Raw genomic sequence first — 16,419 nt, 5'->3', positions numbered from 1 at the left:
GAATTTGGGAGGTGAAGTCAGGAAAATCAGAAGTTCAAGATCATCCTCTGGCATTTAGGGAGTGTGAAGCCACCTTGAGCTATAAAATGCTATCTCAAAAAAAAAAAAAAAAAAAAAAAAACATACTGGAAGATGTACATGGGAGGTATAAAAACACACTATCGTTTTACATAAGGGAGTTGAGCATCTGCAGAATTTAGTGTCCACAGATGGCTCTAAGGATACTAGGCACAACTGTACTATATCAGAGCCAGAAATCAAGGCCAAGAAAAACTGTCTGACGGCCACATCACTGCTGCCAGTCACGCCCTGCTCTACATACCTCTGGGCCTTTGCTTCTGCTCTTTCCTCAGCCTGAACCATTCTTCCTTCCTGCCCTGATTCATGACACCCAACACTACTGACTGCTCTCCGCCTATGTCATAGTGTGTGTCTACACATCTGCCTGCACCTCTTTCTTCTCAGGTCACTACACCCCAAGTGTGGCTGTGGGCAAGCAGGGGGCAGTTTAAGGCTATTCCTGGGCCCTGTGTAGCTTGTTCTCAGAAATGCACGATTAACAGACTCACACCTCCCATTAGAGATAACTCACATAACAGAAAACCTTTACTTGCCAGGGTTTTCTCTCAAGAGATTTTTACACGAAAAGGCGTTTTGCCTGCATGAATCTCTGTGCACCGTGTGCATGTAGGTGCCAGACGAGAGCAGAAGAGCACATCAGATCCCCTAGAACTCAAGTTGCCAACATTTGTGAGCTGCCATGTAGGTGCTGGAAACTGACTGGGATCCTCTGGAAGAGCAGCCAGTGTTCTTTTTTGTTTGTTTGCTTTTTGTTTTTTCGAGACAGAGTTCCTCTGTGTAGTGTTGGTGTCTGTCCTGGATCTCACTCTGTAGACCAGGCTGACCTTGAACTCACAGAGATCTCCTGCCTCTGCCTCCCGAGTGCTGGGATTAAAGGCGTGCGCCACTACCGCCCAGCTGTAGCTCCTGTTCTTAACCTGAGGAGCCATTTCTCCAGCTCCTCTCTCTCTAAGACAGGTTTCACTATGCAGCTCTGCCTGGCTTGGGACTTTATGTAGGCCAGGCTGTCCTTAAACTTAGAGATTCGACAGCTTCTGCCTCACAGTTTTTTGTTTGTTTTACAGACATGATCTCATGTAGCCCAGGCTGGCCTTGAACTTACTACATAGGTGACAGCTGAGACTGTTAGCATCCAATATCAACGGTAGGAGGTTAGTCTAGATGAATACCTCCTGTCATTCTTAGTTTAAGTTTTAAAAATCTTAACTAATTAACTTAGTGTCCATGTGTGATGTATAGATACAACATAGGTATGTCCAGTTCAGAGGACAACTTTGTAGAGTTGGTTTTCTCCTTCTACCTTTATGTGGATTCCAGGGACTGAATCCACAGGCTTATATGCCCACTGGCCCGTTTTTTACAATGAAACAGGATCTTACTAGGTAGTCCACTCTGGCTGGTCTCAAGCTCGTGATCCTTCTGCCTTCCAAGTGTTGGGATGATGGGTGCCAACCACCATGCAGGACCAATTTTTTTTTTAATTCATTGTTTTTATTTATTTGGAGGTCAGAGTCTTGCTGTGCCTCCCAGGCTGGCCTTGAACCTAAACTCAGATGACTCTCCTGCCTTAGTCTTCCTTCTTCTATTTGATACTTGAGATAATTCTCAAACATCAAGAGCTGATGGGCGCCTGTATGCATATGTGTGTGTGTGTGTGTGTGTGTGTTCAATATAAGACTATATATCTTGTCTTGTAACTGAATATTAAGCATCAGTTTAGTTCTGGTTTAACTCATGAACTTTTGTGATTCTGGTCCGACTGGCTGAAATGTCTCCTGGAGCACGCTGTCCTTTCCAGCCCTAAGAGGGTGGACACCACCGTCCACAGCAGGGCAGCAGGCCCTGCTGTGTCAGCAGAGAACAAAGCACACAGGAAGAGGATGTGGAGCTGAGGAAGCTTCTCGGCTGCTCCCAACCAACACTCCAACTTCTGAGCTGTGTTCTTAGGCTCCAGAGTTCTGACCAAGAAGCAGAGAGGTTTCATTTCTGCACAGTAGGAGACAGAGGTGAAGGGAAGAAAGGCATACTTCTTTTCCCCCTCCCTCGAGTACAGCTGGCACGCTGGAACCTGGCCAAGTCATGGTCTGAGACCTTAAGTCAGGAACCAGCTCGCCTACAGGATCCGGCTTCGGATCTTCCTCTAATCTAACCTGTCCCAGGACCATCAGCCTCTGCAAAGTCCCAGAGAGGCAGGTGACGTGGAATCTGGGGACCTGGTCTATTTATAAGCAAGTCCCTCAGCTCCCGAGAGAGTACAGCACCTCTCGAATTGCACTCCTGGGCAGAAGAACCCCAACCCAGAGGTCTTCTACCAGCACTGGGTCCTGGCAGGAAGGATCCTAAGCAAGGACATCAGAAGGAACCCTCTGCCCCAAGAATGGATAGCAGAAGGAATCCTTCCTTCTCCTGTGACCTGCTAATGCCACAGCTGTCCAGCCCCCTAAGGAGAGCCGGCTTCAGGCCCACTAATCCTAAGGAAGAAGCCTAAGCCAGGATGTTCACAGACCTTGTGTCGCTTCCACAGAAGGAGGTCAAAGCGGAAACATCAACCCATGGGAGGGATCTCCATCAACTCTGCTGTCCACAGTTAAATCAACTCCCCGTGGCCACATTTTACAATTCTAATTAAACTGAGGAATATAACATCGTTTTAAAGGGGAAGGGGGAAGCTCAGATAGTGGTATATATTTACTAGGCCAAGTCCATTCCAGTTTCTTCATGATCTGCATATGGCCTCTTCACTGAGCCACAGACCTGCTCAGTGGCCTTCACTGTCATGGCCAAGCCCGTCTCAAAAGCAGGCCTGACACAGCAGCCCCGCCCCCAGACCACCCTAGAACAGCTTACTGCTTCAAGAATCATCTCTTTGGCTCAGTGTTTAGAATTACTGGCTGCTCTTCCAAAGGATCTGGGTTCAACTCCTAGAACTCACACGGCAGCTCACTTCCATCTCTAACTCCAATTTAGGGGATCTGATGCCCTCTTCTGGCCTGTGGGCATCAGGCATGCACATGGTGCACAGACATATACTTATCTACATAAAATAATAAAACAAACAAACAAAGAGAAACATCTTCCTCCACATGTCTTCTGTCTTAGCCTCCCAAGCCACCTCCAAGGGCCCCAGGAGCCCCAAGCCTCCTATCATGGAGGGCTAGATCATTAAATCAGTAGACTGGCCTGTGGTGCGAGGGCTCATTATCCTCACTTGTATCCCCAGAGGCAGAAGGCTGGCCAATGAGCCACCCCATTTCTTTGCCCAGCTTTGGGAATGACAATTCTGGATTCTCAGACCCATCTTAGAACCTCAGGGGTGGCCTCCTGGGCTGAGCTTTGAGTAACCACCCTGAGTTGTAGGGTCTCTGGCTCCTTCTAATGGGAGCTCATCTTAGCACACAGGAATGTGGTGATCTATGCAGACACGGGTGTCTACTTACGTTCTAACATACCTAGTACTGCCGCAGGAGGCCCTTGGGGAACAGCTTCTGCAGAGCTACAGGCAGTAAGCCACCTCGGAACAGGACATAAGCTGAGGAAGGAGGCGCCCTCCCCTTCAGGAGCTGCTGAGGACTAGTTTCCTTCCTCCCCAGCTGCCTGACAAGTTGATAATGAAAAGGCAGAATGTTTTCACCATCGATGCCCTCAGGATCTCCCAGGTATTTGTTCAATAAGTGGGGAATGGTATCAAGAGGAACACGGAAGAGTGGTCACAAGGCCTCGTCCATCCCTGAGGGCATGGGCAGTGCTGGCTGTGGCTCAGGGGAGGGATGTTCAGACAGCGAGAATGTGGGTGGGATGGGGCTTACAGCCAGGGCTTTCAAGGGACAGCAAGTTCAGGAAAGTGTTCAGAAACCAGACTGGAAGCCACAGGGGCTGTCCCTACTGCCCACAGGTTTGGTATATATACCCAGAACTGGACCTATACCCTAGTAATTCAGCTCAGGAGCTAAATCCATGCCACCCACATGTAAAGGCATCCCTCATTCCCCAAACCACCAAGCCTCAAAAAGGGAGCAGAAGTTCCTGGCAAAACTGGCCTATGAATGTCCCACTGGCAAGCGCTCCTGGTTTTAAACTAAACTCACCAAAGACTGTCACGTTTCCTAACAAAAGCCTCAAATCTTCAGAAGCCTGTCTCTGGAGAGCAGAGGACCTGCCCTCCTGTGAGATGGCTCAGCAGTTAAGAGCACTGGCTGCTTTTGTCGGTTCTCAGCATCCATATGGCAGCTCAAAACCATCTGTAACTCCAGTTCCAGAGGATCTAATGGCCTGCTCCGGCCTTCTTAGGTACTAGGTACACACATGGTGCACATGCATACATGGGGAAATATTCATACAGATAGAATTTAAAAAAGAGAAAGGAATGAGCCAGGGTCCAAAGATCAGGAGAAACGAGCACACTTCACCGGAGTGGGCCGCAGAAACAGGGCACTATCTGATGTCTCCACTGTACTGAGAGGCCTCAGAAGTCCCTGCCCTGCAGGGACCAAGAAGTGAGGGTGACTGGTCACTACCCAAAGTGCGAGGACAGTGGAGGCCTGTGGCCTCTCGGGTGGCAGTGGCAGCACTTCCCCAGGAGGTGATCCTGGGCCCTGCATTAGCATCTGCACCCCATTGGGTTCTATCACAAGGTCCAGCAGGCTTTTCTGAGAGGGAAACAGAAATAGGGAGGAGGGAAGGAGGGACGCCTTACAGCCAGCTGCCTGCCTGAAAGGCCCACCACGTCCTCTCCAAAATCGCCTGCACCCATCTTCTGGCAATCCCAGTGACTGGCCAGAGGAAGGCCATGTTCCTAAGCTTGCAAGCACTGTCACCAACATTGACAGACAGGATGAGGGGCCCTCTTCCTCCATCTAGAAGTCAAGGAAAGCATACAGTTAGGGAGGGATTCACCCAGCCTAGCCACAACTGACCTTTGCATTTTCCACCCTTTGTGGCCACCTTTGTAAAGAAAATGGCATCAGTAAGAGGACAGATTTATTAGACTTCATCAGTTGTAAAACCCAAAATTATCCTGCAGTCCTCATACCTTTGTGTGTTTGCATCAGCAGCCCCCACTGACACACACGAGACACATAACAAGTGAAAGGGAACTAAATTCTTGTCGTTTGACAGAAACAGGAGTGGGTCTTACTTCCCAGCCCTGCAGTCGGGGCAGAGATGGAGGCGATGAATCGGATGGGTTTCTGGGAAGCGGGGCTGTCTAAGGCAGCAGGCTCTGAGGCCTGGGGATAGGCAGGGCTAAACTATCTCCTTGGAAACTGGTCCACGACTGGCCTCATGATTTAACAGGAAGAACAGGGGTGGGACCACACAGTAAGAGGTGTTTGATCCATGGAGGACCCTGATCTCTACAGGAAACCCCGCTGGCAGAGTCCAAGGTCGCAGGATAACAAACGGTAAGCTCATTTGCTTGTTCAGTGTAGGGACAAGAACCATGAGATCCAGCAGCAGGAAATGTGTGGTTGGACACTTAGGTGACACACAGGCCTGAGAAAAGCTTAATTGGAGCCTGTCTCAAAGCCTGCGGCCCAGCTCCCTACATAGAAGTGGGTCACATTCTCCCGGCTGCCACAGCTTCACCACGGGCTTTAACATGGCTTGAAGGGGTGCAGGTGGATGGAGCAGCCTGGTGTCCTTGCCGGGCCAGCCATGGCCGGGGGTGGGATGGGCGGGGGCGGCCCATTAGCTCAGAAGCACTGCACAACAGCCTTCCACCTTCCCTCCCTCCCAGTGGGGAAGTCATCTCTCTAGCCCTTTGCTCCCTTGACCCTGGCCAAGCTGGAGAGAGGAAGGAACACTGTGTGCTTTCACATAACCTGTTGGGTCTCCCCGACCTTGGTCTCTGAGGAGATGGACAGGCCTGGTGTTGGGCAGATTTGGGGAAGAAGGATCTCACCCCCACCCCATTCAGCACATGCTGACCTGAAACAGGTGCAGTGAAGACCTGGGTTTGCACATGCACAAGCCCCATGAAGAGCTCTGTGGACGCAGCAGAGGCCCCACAGCCCACCCACCACCATGTGCCTGTGTCTGAAGTTGGCAGCAGAGGAACCTGTCTGGAAGGAAGAGAACCCTGGAGGATCAAGGAAGGGCAATTGTTACTTAGACACACCAGGTGGCCTGGCATGGTAACACACACTTGAGTCTCAGCGCTTGGGAGGCAGAGGCAGGTGGATCTCTGTAAGTTCGAGGCCAGTCTGGTCTACACAGTCAGTTCTAGGACAGCCAGAGCCACATAGTAAGACCCTGTCTTTAAAAAAAAAAAAAAAGGCACCAGGTTTGTGGGAAGAGACCTTCAATGTGATGAAGCCTCAAGGAGTGGGCAAAGTAACAGCTGTGTGACTCTTTAGGGGAAGCAACTTCCTTTCTTCTTGACAGCACCATGGAGCCAGGTTGGTTCTTAAACTCTTGATCCTCCTGCCCCAGCCTCCTGAGTGCTGGGATCACAGGAAGGCACCAGCATGCCCACCATGGAAGCAAGTTCCTAACCCTGGCCTCCAAGTGTTCCTTGTGCTATCCTTAGACAGACACTAAGTGTAACATCTGTCACTGGAGAGCAAGGCTCTAGGCTGTTAACCCTTCCCCTGCTCTTCTTCCCAGGGATGTGACATTGGGGCTGTTGTGCACATGTGAAAACTCTACCCAAGAGTTCAAAACACTCTTGGGTTTTGACTCATATGGCTCCATTAGGGAGTTGGCCTCTTGGTGATATTTTTGCTCTCTAGCCTAGTAGTCTAGCACCTATGATCTAGGTGAGCACTATAGTGGTTGACCTACATTCTCAGTCCCCAACTATTCATTCACTGAATCAACGACTCATTAGAAGAAAGGAGGGAAGAAAGAAGGACAAGCAAGAGACAACCACTTCTGGACCTCTGTTCTTGGCCTGAATGATAGATGGCATCAGAACAGATTAGGAACCAACTTTTCCCACTCCATACATAAACCTGACATCAGCAGCCTTCCATCATGTATGACACATGGTTTACACACTTGCTTACAGAAGTTTACACAGAACACAACTATAAAACAGACTCATTCTGTGACCCCTCAGGCCTTCAGAAACTTCAGGAGGAGGAGAACAAGGTTTTAGTGCATCACACCAAGCACAGGGTAGCCTCTCTAGGGACACCGTCCTCCCCTTTCTTACAAGGCTTTGTAGATGACCAGAGCATAACAGGTCTTTAATAACTGAGTAAGCCCACAATTGGTGCTCAGTCTTCTCTCCTAAACCAAGTTCAAGCCCAAGTATCATTATCCCCATTTACCATTAGGGAAAGTGAGTAAAGAAAGGTAAATTAGCCAGGCGGTAGTGGCACATGCCTTTAATCCCAGCTGGCTGCTCAGAGGCAGGCGGATCTCTGTGAGTTCGAGGCCAACCTGGTCTACAGAGTGAGTTTCAGGACAGGCACCAAAGCTACACAGAGAAACCCTGTCTTGAAAAACAAACAAACAAAAGGTTAATTAGCTCCCTTGAGGTCAGAAAAGATAAGAGCCTAGGATTCAAACCTTTGCCACAGCCAGAGAGCCAGCTCTCTGTCCATGACGAGCTGAGCCCTCGCCACTGGTTATATGCGTGGTCATAACGATGCTGCTCCAAAACCACAGTGAAGACGATGAACACCATGCCATTGCTGCTCACGTGCTTACCTCTGAATGAGCACACATGATTCTCATCATGAGAAACCCTGCTCCATGAGTCTGCCTCTACACAGATGACATGTGACCAACTGGTGCTTCAGACTGTCCGTGAAGCGCCTCTGGACGCTGACTGTGACTTACAAAACAAGAGGCCAGTTTGATCCCTGCTAACTCCTTTGGCCTCTCAAGGTTGGCAGGCATGTGGCATCATGCACATAATAGACAATGGCATGCCTGAGGGAGGATGGGAGCTGGCCGCTGCATCAGGCCGGAGGCCAGCGCGGTTCCCAGAGAGCTGTACCTCTGGCCACTTCTCTCTGACTGCAGTAAGTTTCCAATTCTGCTCCATCCAGAGTAAAGAAGCCTGTGCTTTCTAGACATCACTGTGTTCTTATCAGGTGACCAGACAGCGGGCACTCAGAGGCGACAGCGTGCTGGTACTTGGCAGGAGTCTAGAAGAGAAGAGGAGTCAGGAAAGCTGCCTATTCAATCATGGTACATCAGAAGCTTGGGCATCATATTCAATCATGGTACATCAGAGCACTTTGTCTGGTATGTACAAGTACGGGTTAGACTGCAGCACCGCAAAATAATAATAATAATAAATAATAATAATAAATAAAAGAGGAGGAGAAGGGGGGCAGAGAGGAGGAGGAGGGAGAGAGGACTCATTTACACAGCTTGAAGCAGAGTCCATGAGACAGCCCCTGCTGGAGGGCAAGGAGCTAAGGGCTGGCCATGTGAACCCAGTGCCTTAGCACTAGGTAATACTTGCTGATTTGCAGATTCCAGGGGGAAAGAGAACTCAGTTGAGTCTATAAGTCTTGGTCAACCTACCCAGTGACTCCTAGATTACCTGAGTGTTATCCAATCAGACCCTGCTGGTTAGAACAAGAAGCTCTTACCCCAAATGTTCTTCCTAGAATCCTGCTCCTTCTCCAGGGATGAATTCAGATAACTGTAAGAGCTCCAGGAAAAGGTCCTGTGCAGCCATTTCTCACTGTCCAGAATCCCAGAGAAAACTCAAGTCCCTACCGCGGCCACAGATCCATCCCTGACTCTGCTCACCACACTCCTGCCCCCCATTACTTTGCTGCTTACAAAGCCATCCCTTTGGCCCACCAGATCATCCTGCAAAAGTCACCCCTGAGAACTAGCTAGCCCCTCACACTCAGCCTGTCTCGTAGCCAGGTTTATTTCCTCAACATCCTACATTCTTTGTTTGGGACAAAGTCTCATTCATATAGCTGAGGATAGCCTTGAGTTCCTGATCTCTCTGGGATAGTGTCATGCTCAACATCCTACATTCTTTGGCTCACTTGTTTATTGACTTATTTACTGTTTTATTCTTCATTACTAGCTACAGAACCCTGGGCTTCAGGCATACTAAGTATGAGCTCTACCACTGAGCTACAAAGTTGACCTACTAGGAGACAGACACACCCTGTAAAGGAAGAAGAAACAGTGGGGCTGGGCAATAGTTGAGTAGGAGAGAACCTGCCTTACCTATCTGAGGCCTGAAGTTTAGTCTCCAACGAAACTAAGTAAATTAGTAAATAAATCTTTAAACTTCATTAGACCACAAATCTTGGCTACATCTGCAGCACAAGAGTGACTATTATCTGGTGTCAGTTATTTTAACTTCTTTTTACTTTGCTTTGCTTTCGAGACAGGGCTTCAGCTATGTGGTCCTCCCTGGTTGGCCCCAGACTCAAACTCACAGAGATCCTCCTGACTCTCCCTTGCAAGTGCTGGGATTAAAGATGCCACCATGCCCAGCTTCAACTAAACAATTATTTACCGTGCATCTGCTGAATTGGACTATAATAAAAGACAAGGACAAACTCTGCTCTCAAAGAGCTTAAATTCTCACAGGAAGTAAGAGATAGATAGATAAAAAGAAAAATGAAATAATAGAGCTGATGAGATGCTTAGCAGGTAAAAGCACTTGCCTGGCAAGCCTGACAACCTGAGTTCAACCCCCAGAACCCACATAAAAGAGGAAGAAGAGAACCAACTTCCAAGTGTTACACACACACACACACACACACACACACACACACACACACACACACAAATTAACTAATTTTCTTTTTCATGTATGAGGTGTGCATGTATATGCATGTTTTGCATGTGTGGATGGCTACATGTATGTACACATGCATGAGGTTGCCCAAAGTTAATGTCTGGGATTATCTTTGATTGCTGGTTCACTGGGGCAGGGTCTCTCAATGGAGGCCAGAGCCTTCTTATGGCTAATCTTGCAAGCTGGCTTACTCTGGGGGATCTCCTGTCTTGCGAGTCTGGAATTACCAGCAGTCCGTCACACCCACTCAGCATTTGTGTGGGTTCTAGGGATCCAAACTGCAGTCCTTACTCTTGGGTGGCAAACAGGTTACCCACTGTGCCATTTTCCCAGCCCTAATCTTTTAAAAAGTGAAGTAACAGCTAGCAATTCCATGAAGCAAATACTAAGTGCAAGGTACCATCCATCCCAAGCACTGACTAGGTGTTACTAATTTAATCCATTCAACAACTCTACGGGGGAAGGGGCACTACCTTACAGACAGGCAAGCTCAGACACGGAGAGGTTAATGACGTCCCAAAGCTCACGGAGCCAATGATGGCAGAACCAGGATCCAAGCCCAGAGTCTCGGTATAAAGTCCGGGCTCTAATTAAGAGCTCCACTTCATGTGTGCGGAGTGTTAAATAACTACATGGTCAGCACCCTCGGCAGCTGTTCTCTGGGGGCAGGGCTGGACAGAGAACAGCCCCATCTAGGAAGAGCTGCCCTCTCCAGGGAGCGCAGTCAGTGGCAGCCTGCAGGGTTTCCACCGGATCTACGAGAGGCATGGTCCGATGAAAACAGACATGGGCACTGGTGGGACTTCTGGCCGTCAACCTTTACACTTTGTGCAGGTCACTGACCTCAAACCCTGTGAAAGACGCAAGGTGAGTCCAGTGGAGATCCTGGCCTCAGACAGCTCGGAGACACAGACACAGACACAGACACAGACACACACACACACACACACACACACACACACACACACACACACACGGAGCTGAAACAGAGAACGTGACAGGCACCAGAGGAAAGGAACAGCCTGCCACCGGACTTCAAAGAAGCCTAGCTCCTCGGTTCCCACTGTTCACATATGGGACCTCCAAAGGCCTCTGTGACAGACAGAATTAGAGCAGCATAGGGAGCAAGTTTAATTCTATTTAATTGCTCAAGTTCACGGCCACTCAGGTGCTCCCCTGCCTGTACTGAAACCATCCTTACTTCCTTTTCCTTTTCTTTCTCCTCCACCATCCTTTTTTTTTTTAATTTTAAACTTTTGATTTTTTTTTTTTTTTTTTTTTTTTTTTTTAATTTTAGAGTCTATGTAGCTCCTGGCTGTTCCGAACTCACTCTGTAGACCAGGCTGGCCTCAAACTCACAGAAATCTGCTTGCCTCTGCCTCCCAATTGCTGGAATTAAAGGTGTGAGGTCAGCGACCTCAAACACTGAAAGATGACTCCAGTGGAGACCCTGGCCTCAGACAGCTCAGAGAAAAATTCCTTAATTTTGGGGGTCCTGGCACCAAACCCAGAGCCTCACACATTTTCTATAACTGAGCTATATTCTTAGCCCCTTTGGTTTCCTTGTGCAGCATCTCACAATAGAGGCAGGGCACTAATGCTTCCCTTTCAATGATGCAGCCGGATATGGGAAGGAAGCCCAATGTGTTCTCTCTCCTCCACCTCTAACTGATTTAGAAACCCACAAGCTCTCTCTCTTCAGAGGGAGTAACCTATCCTATGAGTACACTGCTGTAATATGGAGACTGCTCTGAGTTAAGCCATGAGGTCCACCAGACTGCCAAGTCAAAGAACTCACATCTCATCTGTGTCTGAGTCTAACCCAGTACCTGACTCACAGCAGGTCCTGAAGAAGATCTGAGTTTGCTTCCCGGCTCCCTGCATCGAGAAGGTGGGGAGGGGGTGACGCCAAACTGACTCTAGTTCCGTCCTTCTGCGACCATCACTAGTCGGGCAATTTCAACAGTCAACTGGCGTCTTTTCCTCCACCTCCACTCCCCACAATTCTGTCTCTTTATGGCTGCCAGAACAACCTTTTAAAACTTAGATCATATCTTAATACCTTTCTGTTTAATAGACTCTAATAGCATCTAACTCTTTGGATAATGTACTATAACCTACAAAATACTCTTTTAACCTACACATTCTTCCTTCCTGTCTCTCCCGACAACCCTCTCTTTCTTTGAGAGGGTCTCATGAAGCCCATGCTGACCTTGAGCTCATAATCTCGCTGCCTCCCAAATGCTGTGCCACCACACCCAGGTTATCGCATCTTAGTGTTCTGGCCCCTTCACAGCACTTAATACTACTAAATGATTTTTATCCATGTATTTATTTACTCATTTATTATCTGTCCTCTTTCCTTCTTAGAATGTCATTTCCCAGAAGACAAGGATTGTATAAGCCCCATGAATGAATCTCCACCTCACAGAAGTGATTTCTGTCCACATGGACCACACACTGACTGTACCAGGAAGCCATGAATGACACACTGGCACTTAACAGTTGGCACCTTTATTTGTGATTCAAAGTCCTGCTTTGAATCCGAGGAAGTGCTGGCATCTCTGGACACTTTAATGGCAGAGGAGATCAGTTATCACAGGGTTTCGAGCCAGGAACAAGAGCCCGGTGGTTATAGCAGGGAGCCAGAAGCCAAAGCACTTGAGAAGTAAACCTTAAGAAAAACTGACTCGCCTCCAGATCCCGTATCAATATACTCTGTGCCTCAATTTACCCAGCAGTTATCTAGGCACACTTCCTCAAGATCTGTGACAGGAGACAAAATAATTAAGAGCTAGGGCATAGTTAGATCCTCAGATAGGAAGTGCTGCAAGCCACAAGTCTCATTATTCATAAAACTCTTGATTTGTGCCCAACACGACACCCCTGGGCCTTCCCATAAACTAACCCGACAGATACTGCTCAGACAAGTTCCATGCACAGGAACAAGCAAAGACTGCAGGGCCTCAAGAGGTAGGGTGTCCAGAGCTCCAGGCTCAAGAAAAAGGGAAGTGCAACATTGATTGGGGTAGCAAAAAGGAGGGGATGAGTGCAGTTTGGGGGTTCAAGTGGTTAATCTGCAGGTTCATGTTCACAAGTACCCTGCGAAGATGAGGCACGTGTCTCTCCGATATACCTTCAGGAAACACCAGGGAGAGGTGGAACTGGGGAGCGGACAGTGCATCCCAACTAGAGGGAGGAAGGGCGGCTGGGCAGCCAGACAGACCTTGGCAGCATCTAGTAGGGGAAACAAGGAGAGTCAGGATGCTGGGAGAGGGGTGTTGGTGAGGTAAAGAAGGGACAGGGCAATGGGACCAGGAGGGTGGACAGGCGATGTCAAGCACACGGGCCCAGAGGGTGAGCAACTGGGACACCTGTGGAGGAGAACCCCAAGGGAAAGGGAAGAAGGTAGCAGGGTGGTCTGCGGCGGGAGGTAGCAGCGCCGGGCGTGGTGAGGACGGCGGGTCCAGGCCCAGGGCGTCGCGCTAACGGGGCCAGCCCGGTGGGGTCCTGACGGGGTCGAAGGTGCCTTCCGCGGCCCCTCCCCGGGAGACAAAGGGCCGGCAGCTCCCCCGTGCCCCGGCGCAGCGCCGACCCCGTGCTGCGGCGCGGCTCGGCCTCGCGCTTACCTGGGCCGCCCGAGCGCGCGGCGCCGGGGGCTGCGGGTCCGGAGCGCGGCGGCCTGTTCCGGGGCGCGCTCAGCCGGAGCAGCAGCCGCAGCGGCGGCGGCAGCAGCAGCAGCAGCAGCAGCAGCAGGAGCGGCCGCTTCAGCCTCCGCCTCTCCGTGAGTCACCGCGGCGGGGAGGGAGGGAGGCGCCAGGCCGCCGGAGGAGGGACCGGCGGAGGGGGCGGCATTGGGCTCCGCGCGCGCGGCGGAGGCGCGGCGTCGACCACGCCCCGGAGGGAGGTACCCTGGAGAGGGCGGGGCCTGAGGGGGTGGATCCCGGGGGCGGGAGGGGGCCCGGCATTGGTCAAGGCCGTCTGTGGGGCGGGGCAGCTTGCTGGAGGGCGGAGTCCTGAGCCTCACTACGAGGAAGACAGTTCATTGGGCATCTCCGGCGGAGGGCGGCTCGGAGGCGGGGCCTCGCAGTGGGCGGGTAGAGGCTGCGTCTGTCTGCAGAGCCCAGGGGAGGAGCAGGCTCTGTGGGAGAGGGGTCATATTGGGCTAGTTGACCTAGAACCCCGCAAAGAATCTGAAATAGAAGAGCTTGCAGACTATTTAGGGGCGTGGTACCTTGGAACACTTAGGTCTGCTCTTGAATTTGTGGCCTAGCCTGGCATCTGCGAAGCTCGGAGTGCCCAGGGGCTCTGTTATAAAAAATGTTTCTATATGTATCTGGAGAGGGTAGAAGTGGGTAATAGCACATTTTAAACAAAATGCGAATTGCTTTTGGTATCTGACATCCTTTTAAAGGGACAAGAATGTTTAAGTATGGTCTCATTTTCAGTATTTTTTAAAAAATTTATGTGTATACCTGCATGTATTTATGTGTACCATATGTATGTCTGATGCCTTGGCATTGGATCCCCTGAAACAGACGGTTGTGAGCAGCCATATTGGACTGGAAACTTAACTCTGGTCCTCTAAAAAGGAAGCAGCAAGTGCTTTTAACAGCTAGGGAGTCCATCTCTCCAGTCCCTGGTTTCAAATGTTTTAACTTACCGGTTACAGCAATCAGTACAGAGACCCTCCTTAAACACTTCTCCACCGTTCACTGACTTCTCTACATTCTCCACTCCCCTTAGGAAGGGGAATAAACCCGGTGGCTAGAGAGATGGCTCAGTGGTTAAGAGTTCATAGTGCTCTTGCAGAGGACCCAAGTTTGATTCCTCATATCCATGTCAAATGGCTCATAAACCACCTTAACTCCAGCTTCAGGGGATCCAATGCCCTCTTCTGCCCTCTGTGAGCGCCACATTCACATGTACAAAACCACACTCTGAGAGACACACGTATATATAAAAAATAAAAATTAGGTGTGGAAAAGATGGCTTAGTGGTTAAGAGCACTAGCTACTCTTGTAGAGGACTTGGGTTTGGTTCCGAGCACCCCATCAGGTAGCCCATAAGTGACTGAAATTCCAGTGCTAGAGGTTTTAACACACTCTTCTAGTGCACATGGGCACATACACATTATATACATAAAACAGGCAAACACATATAAATTATTAATTAAATTTTGGCAGCTCATATACTAAAATTTAAATGATACAGAAATTAACATGGCCCCTGTACAAAGAAGACACAAATTTGTGAAGCATTCCATACTTAAAAATAAAGTTTAATCCCAGCACTCAGGAGGCAGAGCTAGATGGATCTCTGTGAGTTTGAGGCCAGCCTGGTCTACAGAATGAGATCCAGGACAGGTACCAAAGCTACACAGAGAAACCAAACCTACACAAAAAACCAAAATAAAGAAAAAGAAAACAGAAAAAAGTTTAAGACAACAAACATTAAAACCTTAAAAATGGGGCTAGAGAGATGGCTCAGAGGTTAAGAGCATTGGCAGCTCTTCCAGAGGACCTGAGTTCAATTCCCAGCAACCACATGGTTCACACCCATCTATTATGGGATCTAATGCCCTCTTCTGGCCTGAAGGTGAACATGCAGATAGAACACCATATACATAAAATAATAAAATAAATAAATCTTTAAAAAAAAAAACCTTAAAAATACAATAAACATCTGTGTATTGCTGCTGTGTGGCACTGTTCCTGGGGAGACCTGGACAGACACCTGCTCCTCTCAGACAAGGAGCCAACTACAGACCAAACATCTACCCAAATCCAACTTAGTAAACCAAATGAATTTTGTTGGGATTATTTACAGGAGTATAGGTGAAGTTACAGGAACAGGAATGACTCAAGGGCAGCTGTCCTGAGTATCGCTCACAAAAGCTGGAAACCTGGGATGCACTGCACAATCTGTAGGCAGTTCCATGGGTTGGAGAAGAGGCATGGACCAGCGCTGGTCCATGCCCCTTCTAGGTACCTCAGCAGGCCTTACTGCCTATATATGCTTGGGAAGGAGGGACCTAGTGAATCTGGTCAATTTCAGGAACTTCCTGAAGCCACTAAATTGTTTACCTCCTGAGCTTAATAAGTTTAGCTGTAGGAAAGAATGTTTCACCTTCTCTTCAACTCCACTTTGACATCCTGTGTCTTTTTTTGTTTTTGTTTCGTTTGGTTGGTTTTGGTTTTTTCAAGACAAGGTTTCTCTGTGTAGCCCTGGCTATCCTGAACTCACTCTGCAGACCAGGCTGGCCTTGAATTCACAGATCTACCTGCCTTTGCCTCCTGAGTGCTAGGATTCAAGTGATGTGCCACCACTGCCCCAACTTAACATCCTGTACCTTACGGAGCTTCATTCAAAGACAGGTTATAATCTTGGAGGAAACTGCTACACAACAGTTATATGTGTACATATTGTTTGTGTGTGCACATGTATGTGGAGGTCAAAGTCAAAGTCTGGTATCTCCCACTATTCTTTTTCTACCTTATTCTATTATTATTAATTATTATTATTATTATTATTATTATTATTATTACTATTATTATTATCATCATCAGTTCCTCTCATAGAACCTGGAGCTGAGGAAAACTTGAGGT

The 16,419-nt window shown here is 48.9% G+C and overlaps 1 protein-coding gene and 1 pseudogene across 3 annotated transcripts in view; one reads left to right on the top strand and one right to left on the bottom strand.

Moving 5' to 3' along the window:
- The window catches only part of Ctnnbip1 (catenin beta interacting protein 1), a 48,778-nt gene extending 35,254 nt beyond the window's left edge, over positions 1–13,524 (bottom strand). Inside the window, exon 1 of one of the 3 annotated variants that reach the window (XM_028893620.2) lies at positions 13,441–13,524. The gene's annotated coding sequence lies outside the window, so the exon portion shown is untranslated. Of the gene's footprint in view, positions 1–8,026; positions 8,149–13,440 lie in introns of those variants that run through there. The other 2 variants (XM_028893618.2, XM_037203192.1) reach the window with 2 other exon arrangements.
- Positions 13,525–14,985: 1,461 nt separating this feature from the next.
- On the top strand, positions 14,986–15,083 carry LOC114709677 (annotated as a pseudogene).
- The last annotated feature ends 1,336 nt before the right edge of the window (positions 15,084–16,419 follow it).

The sequence above is a fragment of the Peromyscus leucopus genome, chromosome 2, assembly GCF_004664715.2.
Source record: "Peromyscus leucopus breed LL Stock chromosome 2, UCI_PerLeu_2.1, whole genome shotgun sequence".
NCBI lineage: Eukaryota > Metazoa > Chordata > Mammalia > Rodentia > Cricetidae > Peromyscus > Peromyscus leucopus.
The sequence above is the reverse complement of the archived record's forward strand: the minus strand, read 5'-3'. Positions and strand labels throughout refer to the sequence as shown.